At 38.6% G+C, this 17,653-nt stretch overlaps 1 protein-coding gene across 2 annotated transcripts in view; it reads right to left on the reverse strand.

Annotated features, from left to right (window-relative positions):
- Positions 1-17,355, reverse strand: part of MPPED2 (metallophosphoesterase domain containing 2) — a 72,330-nt gene extending 54,975 nt beyond the window's left edge. The window contains exon 1 of one of the 2 annotated variants that reach the window (XM_072421854.1): positions 17,188-17,355. The gene's annotated coding sequence lies outside the window, so the exon portion shown is untranslated. Of the gene's footprint in view, positions 1-15,724; positions 15,851-17,187 lie in introns of those variants that run through there. The other variant, XM_072421855.1, reaches the window with a different exon arrangement.
- Positions 17,356-17,653: the final 298 nt, after the last annotated feature.

Here is a 17,653-nt window from a genome sequence, read left to right on the forward strand (position 1 = left end):
AAGAGAACGAAAGAAGGAGGGAGCAAAAAAAGAAATAACAAGAGCAAAGGAAGAACAGAAAGAGCAAGGAAAAGCAGAATGTAAAAAAAAGGCAAAAAGAAAAACAGCTACAGTATATCTACACCTAAACTTATTTTTTTTTTGTATTTAAAGGATAAATTTAATTGTTGGTTAAAAAAAAAAGTTTAGAACATATGAGGTTTTGCTGTTATCTGGTTCTCGGTTAGCGAGATTTACCCTCACTTCTTATTCTTGCAGCAAACCTTTTACCAAGCAGGAAATGGGGTGAATGTAAAGTAGGGGGATACACAATAAGAGTATTTCTAGGGATTTTTGAAAAAAATATAACAAATGAAATCCAAAACTAATACAGTCACAACTCTTGATTAGTATGTTCATTCTGCATCAGTGACCCCAAATGAAGACAGATGATCAGCATGACAGCCTGACAACGATTTTTCAGAAGACCCCAAGTATTTCTCCCAGGATAAGCTTGTAGCATTTAATAATTTGGGTGTTAAAGAGCAAAACCCTATTAAATATCGCTGTGGGATGACAACATGGCTGCCACTGGATAGAGGTGACAGCTGACTTTAATAAAAGTGACAGAAAATACCTTGGGAAATTTCCTACAATAAATCTTATCCAAAAAAAAAATGTTATGTATTGATGCCAGTGCCTCCACGTACCGCAATCACGATGAACGACTCGGGAGAAGGCAAAATGAGCGAGCGTTTGTATGCATGAAATATTGATTTTTGGCAAAGCTGAAGCGGTAACGGAGCAGGGGGTGCTTTTACCATGCTGTTTGCCGAGAATGAGGAAAAGGCTGCAAGAATGTATTATTGTTGGTGGTTCCAATACATCTTAAAGGGGTCAGAATATTTTTCCCCCCAACAACAGATTGCCACTGGTTTATGAGTCATCTACTATGCCAAATAACTTTGTTTTTTTTCTTCCGGTATCTAAAAGTAGATTGGCAAACCAAATAGAAATGTGTGTCAGATTCTAAAGCTGAGAACGCCAATATGCAAATTAGATGGTGGCAAAATTGGGATTTTCGTTTGTTGATTATGCCTGCCCCTTCTTTATAAGATAATGATTTATAATCATTGGTAAATCATATTCAGCATTGTATGTGTCTGCATTGGATTTGATTCTAGTATCTTACAGTTCCTGTACAGCAGTGTTCATACCCAAGGAGAAAGAAGCAAAGAATCCATACGCCCAATCACAGATTGGGAAATGTTCATGACAGCTCAGACCCAGAAAAAATGGGTTGAACAACACTGGGAGTCATTTAACCCAGAAGACAGAGACATTTAATGGTGGAAGAAATACTGTGGGGTCACCTTTGAATGAAGTTAAGAATAGCAGTACTTTTTTCTTTTTGTCATATATATAATGGGCTTTGGCTAGACTTCTTTTACAGAGTATTCTGGAACCAACTTGTGGCTTCATGTGCAAACCTTTAATAATGACAGCTAAGACACAGTGAGGAGTAGTGACCACACACACAACATAATTTTATCAGTTCGTCCACATCAAATGCTGGTCAACAATAATTACCAGGTAAATGTACATGTCTTGCAAAGGTGTGCTGCATATTTATGTTTGGCATTCTTCCCCAACATATGTTTTATACTTCATAGAATGGAGCTTTATAGAAGGGGAACACAAGCTTAGGAACTTTACAGCAGGAAATGGAAGTAAAATAATGGTCGATTAGTCTAATCGGTGTCCACGCAAAGCTAAATATTGGTGTTTAGTGGGCTCACTTTTTTAATTAGTCCAAACATTTATAATTAGCATACTCATGACTTTTAAAGGTATGTTGGAATCTTGGAATGCTCTTACATCAAAACCGTGTTTGTTGACTCTGTTCACAAAGATTAAAAGGGTACTGTTTTATATGGCAGGATTACTCAAGATCAAGCATTAAAATACCACGGCCTCCTCGTAATCTCTTGTCAAATATTCTAATAAAATGGAAAGCAATGTAGAGGGCACAACACTGATTGCAGCTCCACTTTAGGAGGCATTTCACCAGCATGACTATTGTTTAGCGTAGGAAATGACAAGCACGGTCTAAAGTAAAAACAAACCACAGCATAAAAAAAGGAAACAGTAAGAAATATGATGAAAGCCAATCAGTGGGGGGAAAGATTTACAATGGGGTATTTTTGTGGGGTGGGGGAGAGAGAGAGAGACAGAGAGAGACACAGAGACAGAGAGACAGAGCGAGAGAGACACAGACAGACGGAGAGAAAGAAAGAGAGAGAGAGAGACAGAGACAGACAGACAGACAGACAGACAGACAGACAGACAGACAGACAGAGGAGCAAAAAGAATTGAAAAAAGAGTGAAGGAGGTAAGTGCCAGGAAAGAGGAAGAAAGAGAGGATGGAGTAAGAGAGAGAAAGATATGTGCAGAAAGACAATAAGGAAAAAAGGGAGAAAGATAAGAAACAAGGAGGATAAAGAGGAAGAAAGTGAAAGAGATAAAGGAAGCAAAAAAATAGAATAGAAAGTGAAAATAGAAACAAATTGAGAGAGGAAATGGTGAAAGCAACAGAATAATTGAGGGAAGAATGACAAAAAGGAAAAGGTGGGGGAGGGAAAATAGGGAGAGCAAACTCTGAAGCAGAAAACATTTCCAAGTGATTGAGGAGTTAAAGTCCTCTGCCCTATGATGGGGAGCGCCATCTTTTTTCTGTTTAGATTTGCCATTGCTCTGATGTTGAACATGTGATCAGCTATCTGTGGGTTTGAACGTTTGGTTTATAGTTGACAGAAGCACATTGGTAGTTGTGATTTGAATGTAGCATACACATGGAACAAAGTAAAGTTTAAGGTCTATATAGGACTGGATATCAACAATAAACCAAATGTCCAAGACAAATTCAACATAACACAGGCATTGGCTATAAACCCAAACCCAAAATTAAATTAAATAATCCAAGAATTTGCTTTACAAAAATTTGTACCAGGGTTTAAATCTTTGAAATCAAAAACTCAATTTTCCTCCTTAGCAATAGGTGTCACCTACCCAGACTACACAAGCACTTACTGTATATCCAAAAAGCGGTGGATATCTATTAAAGCTTGCCATGCAGAAAAGTGATAAGGCATACGGGGCACACAGCACCAGTCCCAGCTCATTCCACCATAAAGATTATCTGAGGCCCATTTCAAGCTGAGAATTCGGACAATTTATTGGCACATCAGACATGTTTAAAAAAAAAAAAAAAAAAAGAGAACAGCAGAACAATGCAAAATACAGACATCTGTCAATGAATGGAGGCATGAGGCAGGGATTAGCCGTGGTGGAACAGGGTTTGCAAAAGGGAATAGGGTTAGAAGTAGACAAAGTGAACATTTGTGGGTATAATTATTATTGTTTCAGATAGAATTATCCTTGGGTAGCAAAAATCCAATGGCACATAAAAATCTACAGGTCCAAAAAGAGTATAGCAGCAAAGTACTATAATATGCTGCTGCAGCAATAGGACTGGGGGAATGGGTATGGGAGATTGCTCCACAGCCCCTATCCAGGGCTCAGTCGTATCACAACTGAAGAACACACAAAAATGTAGAAAACATCTGACATGGTTGTTTAAGCAATTATGATGTGTGGGAGCCCAAAAAAGTTAAAAAAAATATATAAAATAAATATAATATAAATTCTCCCCTCCCATACCTGCCCACATGTTCTTTGTCATCACAAAGCCATGAGGTATACTGGATTAGCCCGTGGTGTTGCCCTTTTATCTAGCAATCTATTGTACAGGAGAGGTCAATAACTGCATTCATAAAAACTACTTTACTATTTTTTTTTAATAATAAAAATTATTAAAAATAATTGTATATTAGTGTTGTTTGGAATTAAGGTTTGAAGTTACAGTAGAGTTCTCCATTTGTTATCTGATTTTCTTCTGGGTTTTTAAATCTTTGTTTTTTTGATCGACCAGGCTTGGATGGGGTGACTCCCAACAGGGCGAGACCATATCAGACAGGGCGAGACCGTATCAAAAGACTATGGTGGTAATTTCTTAAGTTGCGGTTGGAGAAATCTAAAACTAGGACTGGTTTCTTTCTAGGACTATAGGTCTCTCCCCCCACCACTTTTAATACATGAAGCTAAATGCTGTAATCGTCTACAGCAGTTATTCTCAACCAGGGCTCCGTAATAATAGTAAGATTTAGGGCACACATTATTCACAGTATTTAGATAAAATTATTTCTCTCCAGAGTTACAATAATTATTTGCCAAGATCATGTAATGATGATGGGGCAGTTAGATCTCTTCGTAAAGCCTTCTCCAGCACAGCCCAAAGATTCCCAATGGGGTTAAGGTTTGGATTCTTTGGTGGCCAATCAATGTGTGAAAATGATATCATCAGCGAAGAAAACATTCTATTGATGGAAAAACCTGGTCATTGAGTATATTAAGGTAGTCAGCTTACCTCATTATTTGGGTATAAAACATTGCTGAACTTCTTTTGCCAGGATAAATATGTTTTTGAAGCAATAAACTGCTTTTGGTACAGCAACGTTTTGTGTTTTTCATGATTTGATGTGTGGACAGAAATATATACACATACATTCATACACACACAAGCACACTTGAAACAATCTCAGGCTGCAATTATGTTCTTTTAAGATATAGTTAAAAAATCTGAGGATATATATTTGTATTGATGCGTTTGGTAGCCAAGTAACCACACATTTGTATTTTTTACAAGTGCGTCATCTCTTTGTTTTTCCTTGTCATTATTATAGATTGTAAAACCCTTTAATAAGCACAGATTGTACAGAGAGAAAAAAAAAAATGTTCCTTTAGGACTCCAGTGCCTGGTCACACAATTATTTACTGTAGACGGTTGGTAAGCATTTTGGAAAACATTTAAAATACCATTTAATGGGCACCCAAATGCTTAGTCTGGTAAATATTGATCATATTCACACGTAAGACAATCATTTGTTGTATTGGGCTTTGGTTCAGACACTGCCAGCAATGTCTAGCAGACGGTACTTACTGAGACCATGTAATACAAGTCAATTAAACCCTTCCCGAGTTTGTTTCAGATGACGGGAAGGTGTCAAGCAGGGATTGGGAATAGTTTCAGAATCATCTGGTGTTGATTATCTCCGATTTCGGAGGAATGGTTAACATAGCTAAGCTGCTGACATGTGTCAAAAAAGTCTAACAAGCACTGGCTGGTTGGATGTGTCACAAATAAGTGTCAGCAACACTTTTTGTTTTTCATAAAATACTATTTTAACCTTTGCTTGCATTTCAGTGCTATGGATCTCCTCCAGCCAATTCTTTATCTACATTCACTTGCTCCAGCATCAGTTTCACATTATTGCACTGGACCTTCTTCCTAGGACTATATTAAACCACATTTGTACAATTTGTTCAGCAGGTTTACATTCAGCGGGGGAACAACACAGGAGCATAGGTTGTCACCTAGAAATAGGAAGTGTCTGAACCAAAGACTTTATGTTAAAGCAGAGAAAATGTGCAGCAAAAAATATTTTTTTTTCCCCTCAAAAGTTAGAAAAAAAATCACTTTCCCTCCTTTGTGCGGGCACTGTGAACGTTGAAGAACCCAGGGCAATGGAAGCTGCTAGATTAGTATAGGGGGGTCCTGGCCGTCACAATGCACGGTGGGGAGTAAAGCCATGGGGGACATTCCCATTTCTGACAAACATAAGCCAATGGGAATGCCTACCTTACCAACAGGGCTCAAGGTTTGCAATGGCTGTTAAGGTGCACAGTGGGGAGCATTCCCATTGGCTAAAAGTTGTCAGGGATGGGAACATTTCCCACTGTAAGAAAGAGTAGGAAGTATGGATTGCAGCGTAGTGTAAAAAAACTTCTGAAGAACAGAAGAGATTGATGGAATTAATAAAAAGATAAGTATGTATTTTATTTGTCTGTAAACATTGTGTTTCTTTTTTAGGTTTTTTCAACCAGGGTTCTTTCACAGGCTGTTGGAGTTCCTTCAACAAGAAGCAGTTTGTGACTCTCAGGTCAGTTTACCGGACACTAATAATCTTCTGGGTGACAGCCTTCCCACTGGTCAGCAATGTACCAAGCATTCTTCCCACTGACCACCAAACTAATATACTGTGAGCGGTGGATGGAGTAATTATAGCAGGGGTTCCCTGAAGACCTAAAAGTTAGGTCAAGTGTTCCCCCATGTTAAAAAGGTTGAAAAACACTGTTATAAGAGCTAAAAATTACCTTAACATCACAAGGTATTCTTTGTACAAAACTGCGTATAAATATATCAATCATATTCTTTGTTATGGAAGGATGGCCTCCTGACCCGAGATGCCCCACTTGCAAGGCGTTACCGGTCATTTAAGACAACTTTAATTCCTTGTGTATTTTGTATTACATTAGACTTGATGCCTTGTAGTTAAAATTCTAATAAATCATTTCACCAATACAAGCACACGCTGCAAAAACAGATCAGCGCTGTCATTTATCAAAACCAGAGGCTGCGTGTATTGTCTAATGGTTAATTTTCAACAAATGCCCATTCTGGGACAGATGGTAAAACACTGGCCAATCACTTTATTATTTTACAACCCCTAGACGAGGCGTGTGCCCATATGCTATCTAATGCTGGGGTAGAGGCACATGGACGTTAACAACTCAGTCAAACAAGCATTCTTGGAAGGAAGGTTTTTGCTGCCTACAGAAAGGCAACGCTGAGAAAATAGCTAACTAGAAGCGGCAATTGCCGATGACTGTATAACCAGAATATAAAGATGTATTCTGCTGAAATAGGTTAAATGAGGACAGTAGTGAACTATAGAAAAGCTTATATAAGGCTTAGTTCTGATTGTTTTCTTAGGATTTGATGGCAGCTGTATTTGCAAACGTCCATACTCATGTCACTAGCTGTCCCTCAAAAGGGCTCACAGTCCCTATCATAATCATATGTCCCTACCACAGTCCAAGGTCAATTTCTGGGGTGAAGGCAAATAAACTAACTGCATGTTTTTTTGGAATGTGGAAGGAAATAAGAGTACTCGGAGGTAACACATGCAAACTCCATGCAGATAGTGTGCTGGCCAAGATTCGAACTTGAGACACAGCACTGCAAAGCCAGAGTGCTAACCATCGAGCCACCATGCTGCCCTATAATTCATGGCAGTTTTAATGCAAAAGCTGCCTTATTTGTAACGTGAACCAAGCTCAAATAGAATAGGTCAAAGACAACAGTCAAAAGTCAAAATTTATTTCACATTGTACCATTGAGGTCTACCGAAAATCTGCTGTGCTAAGGAACCTATTAGATACGGATGATTCTTGGATATTGTATTCTCTATTTAAAAAGCAAATGGCAAAAAAAATAAATAAATCCACCCAATACACTATACGGATATCTTGACATAATAATAGCCCCTGTACAGATAGATACTTATATTGCTACCATAGGATAAGAAAGTGTTACTGTTAGGATCACAAGATGAAAACAAATGCAAAAACAGGATCGAAGGACTAATAAACAACATTATGTTTTATTTGTGATCTTAGGTCAAGATAGATAGACCTGGAACCAAACAAGAAGCAAAATGGTACATGAAGGAGTCGTATAGGAGGAAGAGCTAAATAAAGTGTCCAGGGTTATGGAAAGGTCAGAAAGAGTTGATTGGTGTGGGGGTTCAGAATAGGGATAGAGAGTGCGGAAGGAGAAGAAACACCAGAAGATGGTTCTGGGTGGCAGTGGTCTTGTTGAAGTTAAATAATGGTGAGGGGCCCATCTCTGATTTGAGATCCTCAGTTTAAGGTTAAATGGTAATGAGAAGGTGGCATTGATGTGTGGTGGGTCTGCAAAAAACGGATATAAAAAAAAATCCATTTTATTGTGGATTCTTAGGCCTTATGTTGGATGCTTAAACCACCCTCTAGGATCTGAAGTTTTAAAGGATTAATAAGTTATGTTTTCTTATTTATTGTTGCTTGTATGTATTATTTATTGATGAGGTTATATACAAGATGTGTTTATTTTACAGTTTTAAATAATAGAACTACAGCTAGTTTAATCCCCAATGTGTGGTTAGTTAGATTCTTTGGAGAAGGTTGGCTACCCTGATCAAAGCTTTGGGTAAAAGTGGGTATTGGCTGTGCATGGGACAGGATATCAGGGAAGTGGCCCCAAGGTCTATTTTTTTAATGTAGGCCCCTAAAAAAATGGTCCCAGCTCAAATAGATTCTACCTATCTTTGGCAAATGACCATTGTAAAAGAAAAAAGGAAAAGAGAAAAAAACAAATGAGATGCAATAGGACATAAAAGTCTGGGCACACAAAACTAAAATCTGTACAATGTCCCTTATCTCTACCATAGGGAGGGTAAGGTGGCCCTGAATTTGCTAATATCAAATGAAATAAAAGTAAGACCATGTTGAATCAATTTAAAATCAATGTAAAATTCCATTTACTATATTTGTGATCAATGTTTGGGCAAAATCTCAATCAAAAATAGATTTAGCAATTTTATTTTTTTTAAGATTTGCTAACTGTCATGATGACGTGAAAACCATTGTATTATAATCAATATTTCAATTCGGTATTTTATGAAACTGATTGTATTTTGGATCAATAATCATACAAGTGGATTGTACGCTTCTAGTCGATCATAAGGATCCATTTACGATCACTTGTATATACCAAAACTGCCAAATGATTTTATATCTGGGAAACACTCGCCACCCCTTAGGAACCCTTATAACACACCTCTGCTTTCACTGTACGTGGAGTTGAAAATAATGAAATCTGTGTGTTACCAATGGACAGTAGCCCTTTGATTTCTTACACCTCCTGTCACTTTGAAAGACAATGATAATGTAACCGTGTGAATGATGACCAATCTGAGACATTACTTATCCAATACACAATCAAATTCATTCAGTACAATATAAGCTTTTTTGACAACAAACCCCCAAATTTTCCTTCTCTATTTTTGTTCATATTGGCTATCCAATACACAGAACAGTTACTGAAAACAAGCAGCAGTCTTATCATACTGAGCAGGCTTCCATACATGAAGTCTTTATATACAAACAGCCAAATGTTCTTCTGTAAAAGTCACCATTAAAAAAATATATCAGACTTCGGTACTGAGTGCTGTAAATTTTTCTTTTGGAGTGGTGCCAGTACAAACAAGGCTGGGATTTCATCCATATTGTAGGCAGAATCACTTACTTGGAAAATCTTCAACACTATTTAGGAAAAAATTATATATATGATGACCAATACAGACAAGCTCCAGCATTGCTGCTCAGAATTCCAGCCACAGCACTGAAGTCTGTAGATTAGCCATGGAGAACAGCGAGCAAGACATGCTGGGACATCCGGTACCACCACCACAAGCTGCACAACTTCCTTCTAAGACCTTAACAAATATTACTGAATATATAAAGGGCATTATGTAATACATACAAAAACCAGTGCCCTGTCTATGGAAACAAAAAGTATGGAAAACCGGAGAAGGCCAGGGTATGTTCTGTACTGCACATACAGAATTATTTTTTTCAACAAGGTATACTGCCGTACTTTTCTAAAATAACTTTTTTAATAATATAATTATTACATTGAATTTTTTATTAGGTCTCCAGTCAGTGGTTATTTGTAAGACAATGAGTTGTTTGGCGGCACGGTATCCACGGAATGGTGTATGTTAGAGTTTAGCTTACTGCAGCATTCAAGAGTAAGCCTAATGTGTATGGAGCCCGGGTGTCTGAAATGCATGACACACAGAGGGCAGGGGGGTCGGCAGCTCATATGGTACAGAGCACAGGGGGGGGGGCGGATACAGTACAGAGCACAGGGGGGGCGCATACGGTACAGAGCGCAGGGGGGGCGCATACGGTACAGAGCGCAGGGGGGGCGCATATGGTACAGAGCGCAGGGGGGCGCATACGGTACAGAGCACATACGGTACAGAGCACGGGGGGGCGGATACAGTACAGAGCACAGGGGGGGCGCATACGGTACAGAGCACAGGGGTCAGCAGCCCGTATAGTACAGAGTGCAGGGGTCAGGAGTAAAGTGTTCATGTGTGCATGTAAGTAAGAGTGCAGGGTGCTTTTAAAACATTTTTGTGGGGTAGTTTATATTTTTTAAATGAATGATGATTTTATTGTTGTTTTAACACAGTTCCTACCATAAGGGCTGACAGGTACCCTATGTAATAACATAGTGCATGTTTGGTTCTTATTAAGAGAGAGATATTACAGGGGTGTCAAACTCAAATACACAGAGGGCCAAAATTAAAAACTTAGACAATGTCATAGGTCAACCTTGAAATTTATTAAAAAAAATTGAGGAAATGTTTTCTTCTCATTAGATATAAACCCTTTTCATACCAAAACAAAGATGCTTTGCTTCACATTCAATCTGGAACACGCTTATAATAGAGAAAGAGGCATAAGAATGTTTTTTTTATTTTATTTAAGAAAAAATCTTAAACCCTCTTTCTCTATTTGTAGCCTTCTGAGTTAAACTTCAGTGGTAACCTTTTTGCACAGGCCAACAATAATATTAACAGAATTCTTCTAAGAAAATCCAACCATTCAAGTCCATGCCTTGGAGAGTAGCAAAGAAAAGTGCAGCTGAGGGGGAGTGCTGGAAATGCGCAGCTAAATCCTATGAGTGGCCCACCGCTGAAACTCCCTCCTCTTTGAAATAGCACCGCTACTAAAATTTCCAGCATTATTTGTGTCTATAAAACAGTCCCAATGCGGGGCCTCGCATAGGCGGGGAGCCTGCTGCTCTATAGACGCGAGTGATGTTGGGAATTGTAGTAGCGGCGCTATTTCAATGCAGTGGCAGGCCAGCTGCAGTACATATTTACGATTTCTTTGGGGGCCAGGGGAATCCTAAATATGAACTGCAGGGGGGCAGATTTGGCCCCCCGGGCCAAAGTTTGACACCCCTGGTCTAAATTAATCAGGCACAGGCTGTGTTTAACTGGCTTCTACCCTGTTCAGCATAGTCAAAATTGGATAGCTGCTGAGCAAGTACATTACCCCTACAGGAGATCAAGTAATGGATGCTCCAGACACCACTGACTCGTGCCCCTTGCTTTCCCATTAGAGGGGTACACAACATTTTCAGCTAATGGGAGGAATCAGGTGTCTTTAGAACTGCTCAAATCCAGCTCCACAAGTAAACAAACTGAACCTGCACAAGCTTGTTAACACCTTCACCATAAAAGATGAAGGGTCCCTCCACATGCATGGTTATTATGCATTATGTTATGGTAACCCATGTATTCCTTTGCCAACAGACTAGACACAAAATACAAACTAGCAAACTTATTAACACCATCACAGGTAGGTTTATACCTAGGATATTTGTGCATTAGGCTATGCTCAGACTGGCCATGAGGTTGCGGTGATGTTACGGCTTCCCAAGTGAACAGCCATCTCAGGAAAGACGTTACATTTGAATCGGGACTGAACTGCTTACTCACGCCAGCTGTCCAATGTACAGATTCTGGTTCTTTAAAAACCAGCAATGAGGTGCAAGTAACCAACTAGCATGATGCCGCATGCCAGGCACCACGCTGGATTACTCGACTCAAAGGCAGGTCTAAACAAGTGCTAAGGGGGCCCTTAAAAAAATCTGTACTTGCATAGAAATAATTGTCCTTCTTCTCCCCTTAAATAAAATTAACACAACTTCATCAGCTCTTATGCATATTTATCTAAACCCAATGATCACTGCCTGCACAAGCTATGTATACAGTTGTGGGAGGAACCCAATGGTTCATACAGAAACATCCTCCAACACTGTTAAAATGTGTATTTTAGGCCTGAAAATGACTTAAATAATATATATTAATAAACTACTTTTCAGATCTTTGGTTGCACACTGTCACAATAGAAGACTAAGTAATGAGATACTGAATACTTCTTTATCTGACCTTAACGTTCCATGGTTTTCTGCAGACTCCTATTCAACAGCCACCACAGGTGTGCAAACCTGGGATCCCAAAGCAGAGCTGTCACCAACAATGTCCCCAGGAGATATAAAAAAATCTCAGGTGGTTCAAAGCTGACTTTTGACCTTTCCAGCTGGACAGCTCTTCTGGACCGAAATTGCATACTCTGATTACACAGGACACTGTGAGCTACTCATAGGGTGCATCGGAACCTATACCATGTCAGATGACTCTCACTCAATATCCCAGCTGCATCATCTAGCCCTTTTCTCCCCAGCCTTACTCTCTCATCCATTTCATTAATTAGATTGCAATACTTTTTACCATGGAAGCTCAGAATCACATGTAGACGTTCCTACAATGTTCTGTTTAAAGGCTGCTAAGTACAGGACCCAGTCATGATCTCCCTGCAACACATCGAGACACCAAGACCTAGCAATGGGGTCACTGGGTCCAAAATAAGGTATGCAATGAAGATAGGAAGCTTTTAATCTTTACTTTAACACTTATTTGACGAGTAAGAAGAACCAAAAACAACATAAATAGCAAATAAAATTACAACTTTAAATGTAAGGCACACACAAAATGAATATCGGTTTGTAGTGGAATGATTCTTTAATTCAAATCTTTTCGCTATTTAATTCTAGATTTGAATAAGCGTTAGTCTATTCTATATTACACCAAGTTTTTACCTGGGCTTCAAGCTGATTATTCAGCATAAAAACAAGAATAAAACTGCATTTCCTAAAAAACCCATCAAATATTTACCTTGATTTTTGTTTACAGATATAAAATCATGCAACTTTTTACAAAATACATAAAAAAACGCTTTCTTAAACCATCTGCAGCTGTCTTCTTAATTTGCCTCCCAATTGTTGTTTTACATAAGGCAACACCTGCTTTCCATGTAACCTCGCCTACGGCTATGCTAATTTCTAAACCCAAAGTTTCTTGCTGCGGTGTGAAATTGCATAATTATGCCATCCTGCGAAGTAAATACAGCAGAGAAAAAACATTACCTAGCAGAACATGGAGATGCTGCAGGTTTGTATGAAAACACACTGGCAAACTTAAAAAGCAGAAGCTAAAAAAAAAAAAAAAAAAAAAGGAAGAAGTAAAACTGCAATGTACAGAGAGCATTAACCATGAAGAAGAGCTGGGAAAACTTAGTATACAAAAAGTGAAATATGGATATATTGCCATTAAAGTTATAACATTATAAAATCACTAAGTGATTGCCTTACAGCTTTGAGCCCTGGGATTAAATCCCACCTAGTTTGTTCAAACTCCCTGTGCTGTGTGGGATTCCTGCAGGTGCTCAGATTTCCTTACTGGGGGGTTAGTCGTACCCATAACCAACCCTAGTGAGTGTGCCTTTGGGTAACCGGGACTGGTGAAAATGTTCGAGTATAGTTAAGGGATAGCATACCATGCTAGCAATATGTAATGTGGAAATAACTCATGCCTAAACTTTTTGTCCCTGGTATTGAAACTGTAGATTCCTGCATTAGGACTGTATAGAATAATTTTATTCCTAGATTGTAAGCTCTTCGGAGCAGGTGTCACTGTCTGTATTCGTCTGTTATTTGTAACCTATTTTATGTACAGCACTGCGTAATATGTTGGTGCTATATAAATCCTGTTTATTATTAATATTTATTTTTACACATACATATTCTTTTCTTCTTACATTTACTAAATACTCTCTCCATGTGTCTAAAACCACATAGCTGTCCCCAAAAATTATTTTTATAAAAAAGCAGCCAAATTCAAGGCCGCATTTAGTCCCTGACTTAATAACCACACATAAAAAATGCTTGTATTATACTAAACTACTATACAATATTATCATAATATTTTTCTATAGACATTATTTCACTATTGTTAGCTCTCTGATACTACAGCGCTGGGTCATGAGTACATGTGCTCTGGTTTCCCCATTGCTCTTTCCAGTTTCCTTTCATACCGACAGGTCAGTTGGCTTCAACCTAAACGACTACAACCTGAGACTTCTCTTAAAAGTTCACTTTTAAGCTCTAGTCATGCAGCAATTGATGGCAGTGGATATGTAATTTATAGAATGCTATGGAACATGTTGCTATTACACAACGTAAAGGGATTTCATCCATTCAAAAGCTGTAGTATAAACACCAACATATAAAGCAAACACAAAAAAGGATATTTTGCTCATTATATCCTAATTATGGTATTTTTGGAGTGAAATTTAAACTACATACATACTTCCATACTAGAACAATCTGGGGTGCTTCAGAACGGATTGCACATATGTAAAGACAGAACTGAACATTCCAGGAAATGTTACTAATAATTGTACATAATATTAGGAAATATAAATATTTGTACATAATATTAGAAAATATAAAATAACTTTTGTACACATTCCTAAAAATATTTCTGGTAGCAAGAAAAATATTGTGGCACTCCGACAAGTCATACAAAGATCAAAGCTTAAGTTGTACTCAGACAAGGAGTTTTTAAGGACAGAAAACTACTTATAATCGAATTAAAAAAATATATTTTTGAGATTATAAAAAGTACCTATTAAACTTCCACTAACAGAAAACATTTCAAGGTTAAAAAGCCCATTGCTGGTTCCTACACATACATTATGTACAAGGAAATGCTAATAAATGATCATTATGAATATTGTATATGGGTATATATATTTTATTAATCAGAGAAAACATCACATCAAATTCAGCGTTCCATGAAAAAAGAGAAAAAGGCAGCTTCAGAACGCAGGAACTTTTTTTCGGGGATCAGATGCCGTGCAACAAAATATAATAAAGTTGAATTTTGGGAAGTATAACCCAGGTGTGGTAATAGGAAATGCATAGCGTTTGGCCAATCTCATAACCGAGCATTTACGGCATGAGTTTTAATCAAACGGTTATTAATTCCAGAGCATTTTTTTGGAAAGTTCATGAAGCCATTAATGCAGTAACAAAACGTGCCACATCATATGTACAGCACTTTTATTGTGGATCTGGGAAACACTAGCTGCAGATTTTTTGGCAGGGACTTTGCCTTCCACGCTACGATTCACCCATCCAAGAAATGAACCAATATAATGCATGTACAAAGTAAACCGGCATTATCCAAAAGAAACAACAATCTTTGCTTCCAAAGTCAAAGCGTAACCTCGAGCAACTACCGAATTTTAACAGAAAGCAACAATGATAACCAGATTTGTATACATTTCAAGGAACATGTTTAATTCACAACCTACCTGCAAGCCACGGCACATCCTATACAATATAAAAAAAAAAAGTGTACAGAGAAACAAAAATACCTTGCAGACCTCAAGGCTTAGAATATCAACTCAGCTGCACATGCAAGTTATAATTGCTACAATAGTAAAAGTCAAAAAGCAATAAGTTAAGCTTGTAATAAAGCAAACATCAATTTGTAAGATACCAAGCCAAGATAAAATAAAAAAAAGGAAACCTTATACCCTGTGAACTGTACAGGTCAAAATACACACCAAGCATTGTGACATTTCTATAGCATATATATTATATTCAAATATATTCAATATATAAAAAGGAATATTTGAACCACCTGCAACAAAGAGCGCTCCATGCATTATTTGGAGATGCATGCAAATTGCAAAGTCAGGTTTTATGAAATAGCATCGGGGTCAATTTGTTTTTTTTTTTTTCTCCTCTAACTGCACCAGTATAACAGTTTAGGAGTTTGCTAAGTATTGAAGTGTTGTGTGATATGCTGGCTACCTATCTGAGTCCATGGTGATCTGGATGCTGATGGTTTTCTCTGTAGAAAGCATAAGATTTCCCTGCTGGCTGATCTTCAGTTGTCTCCCTGGCTCCTCTGACTCCTCTCTTTCTTTCTCTCTCTTTCTCTAGCTGACACGCTCCAGTCTCTCCCCCTCCCCTCTGCCTTATTCTAGGATTGATTGATTACAATCAGTGACCAAAGGCTGTGACATGGGCACCACAGTTGGCTCAGCACCGCAAGGCGAACGCTGCGTCTCCAAGCAAAGACACAAGGCAAAAGGGTTATAATAAAGATATTAATATTATTCCCCTGCCCCAGACACTCTGACAGGTGAGGAATATTTCCGTGGGCTGGCGAATAAAAAGGCGAACATATAAAATAGACTAAAATATAAATCGTATAAAACAAAGTGCATCCTACCCTAAAAAAAAAAAATATTATTATTATTGATAATTTTTGTTTATAAATGAAAATATTGTAACATAAAACAAAGACTCCTAAAAATAAAAAATATTTACTCCAGCCTGGAAACATCAGGGGTAAAAGAATAGGCACATAACATAGCTCCTAAAATATAGGAAGTATTTTTTTTTTAAAGCCAGTTATAGGAGAGCCATTAAGAAACTTGCCATGGGGAAGGTTACAAAAATCAAGCAAAGGGTTAAGAGATCAAAGCCAGTGCCATGTATTTCAAGCTACTCCTGCCTATCCTTCCAACAGTGATCTCTACAAAGACTTATTAACCCCTCGCTCTCTCCCACCTACCCTCATTCTACAACTAGAGATTGCAATGTTTTTTACAAAAAAGTTCCAGGAGGGTTTACGTTACAGATACCCCCAATTTTTTATGACATATTTTTTTTGGTTTATGGTATACCAACCCTCGCCTAGCAAGGCCAAGGAGGAAATATAGACCGGTATTGCCTATACCTCTGTGTATTGTAGAGGTGGTGGAGCAAGCGGGGGATCTGTCTTGTATATGACCGCCCAGCCTCCATCACAATAGACATCTCACTGGGAATATGATCCACTTTTTGCATGGCTCCCCTACCCTTTCCCTTCTTCTCTTGGCCTGATGTGACATTGCAATGCCCCCCAGACCTTGCAAAAAAAAAAAATACAGATAAAGCCTGCTGATGGCTGATTTTCACCTGGAAGGAGAAGGATAGAGAAAGAGGAGAGGGGGAAAGAGAGAGAGAGGAAGGAAGGAAGAAGAGGGGGGAGGAGGAGTGAAAAGGGCAGATCATGTCGCTATTCAATTAATGAGATATTTTGGGGGAAATAAAGGAAAGGAAATAAGAAGCATGCAGGATAGTGAGGGCAGGGAATGCATGCATTGCAGCAGGAGGGGGTTAGCCTTCCCTGCCCTTGTACTTGCTATGACAAGGCACCTCTAACCCACAGGCTTTGTGTGTTCCATCTGATTTACATCCCCTCTCTAATCCGGGCTGATCATTACCTCCAGGCTGGATGTGTCCCTGGGCTGCCGTCACTGCCGCTCCATGGGTGGGTGGGGGTGCTGGAAGGTCGGGGTCTGCGCAGACAGGGCGAAACCTTCGACCCTGAGGGTCCCCCGACTGGCTGGGAAGAGAGAGAGAGGGAGCGAATGAGAGCAGCCTCGATCTGGGAGAGACACAGTGCAATGAGAAGGGCTGCCACTGGGGTCACTGGGGGCTCAGGGGAGATCCAGGGGTCACACACCAACATCAGACAAAGTAGCAGCAATACAACAAACTAATACAAATGCAGCAAAGTGGGAGAAAACACAAAGCAGCTAAATGTGATCATTGTATAGATTAGAAAACAAATCAGATCTGACAATGGACACATACATTATTATTATTATTATTGTTAATATTGTTAAACAGGATTTATATAGCACCAACATATTACGCAGAGCTGTACATTAAATAGCGGTTGCAAGT

This window comes from Pyxicephalus adspersus, chromosome 9 (assembly GCF_032062135.1).
Source record: "Pyxicephalus adspersus chromosome 9, UCB_Pads_2.0, whole genome shotgun sequence".
Lineage (NCBI taxonomy): Eukaryota > Metazoa > Chordata > Amphibia > Anura > Pyxicephalidae > Pyxicephalus > Pyxicephalus adspersus.